This window comes from Bison bison, unplaced genomic scaffold (assembly GCF_000754665.1).
Source record: "Bison bison bison isolate TAMUID 2011002044 unplaced genomic scaffold, Bison_UMD1.0 scf7180017864527, whole genome shotgun sequence".
NCBI lineage: Eukaryota > Metazoa > Chordata > Mammalia > Artiodactyla > Bovidae > Bison > Bison bison.
The window spans coordinates 11354482-11355894 of record NW_011495078.1 but is presented as its reverse complement, the minus strand read 5'-3'; positions in this window follow the sequence as shown (position 1 = coordinate 11355894).

The following is a 1413-nucleotide window of genomic DNA, read 5'->3' as shown; positions in this document are numbered from 1 at the left end:
GTCCCCTTTTCCTCCTGCCCCCAATCCCTCCCAGCATCAGAGTCTTTTCCAGTGAGTCAACTCTTCGCATGAGGTGGCCAAAGTATTGGAGTTTCAGCTTTAGCATCAGTCCTTCCAAAGAACACCCAGGACTGATCTCCTTTAGAATGGACTGGTTGGATCTCCTTGCAGTCCAAGGGACTCTCAAGAAGTCTTCTCCAACACCACAGTTCAAAAGCATCAATTTTTCAGCGCTCAGCTTTCTTCACAGTCCAACTCTCACATCCATACATGACCACTGGGAAAACCGTAGCCTTGACTAGACGGACCTTTGTTGGCAAAGTAATGTCTGTGCTTTTGAATATGCTATCTAGGTTGGTCATAACTTTCCTTCCAAGGAGTAAGCGTCTTTTAATTTCATTTAACCTTAAATTACCTCTTTAAAGACCCTTTCTCTTAATGCAGTGGAATTGGTGGTGAGAGCTTCAACACATGAATCTGGAGGAGGGCAGTGGACATTTTGGTCCATGACACTGATTTTCTGTCTACTTGTGTCACTGATTGCTGAGACAGGAGTGCTGAAGATTCCTACTATAATTGTGGATTTATCTGTTTCTATAAGTTTTTGGTTCACGTATTTTGAAGTGTTTTCTCAGCTCTCAAATTCTGTGATTCACTGTGTACCCCTCGCCATGTTTTATTATGAAAAATTTCAAACATGCTGAAGAGTTGAAGAATGGTTGTAATAAACACATATACTTACCACATAGATTCTCCAGGTAACATTTTGCACATTTGTTCTATTAAATACCTGTTTTCTGTTTCATCAGTTTGTCCTTTTTTTTTTGATGATTTCAAAATAAGTTGTAGTCACTTATTTCTAAACACTTACGTGTACATGTTGTTAACTAGAATTTAATCATTGTTTCAAGTTCTTTTTTTTTCCTTAAAGTAAACTTCATATGGTGAAATGTACAGGTCTTGAGTAAATCTTGCTGTATACAGTAATACTGTATACTTTCCCTGTGATGTAGGACTTCTTGGACAATTGTATATTATCTTGTAGCTTTCCTCATTGGTTTTTTGGGGACCTCATTTTTGCTCACCTTAGGAGGAGAACTTAACGGTTCTCTGATTTAAGTACTCAGATCTGTATTTTTAGTGGTTTAGTCCTAGACAGAATGAAAATGGTTGGAAAAATAGGATCAGTTATTAAGTCAGTAAATAACTTATTTATTTTCAGTCTTTATTTTTAATTGTGGTAAAACATACATAACATAAAATTTGCCATCTTAACCATTTTTTGGTGTATGGTTCTGTGGCATTAAGTACATTCACATTGTGCATTTATCTCTAGAACTCTTTTCATCTTTGCAAAACTGAAACTCTATACCCATTAAACAGCTCCCTATTCTTCCCTCCCCCCAGCCCCTC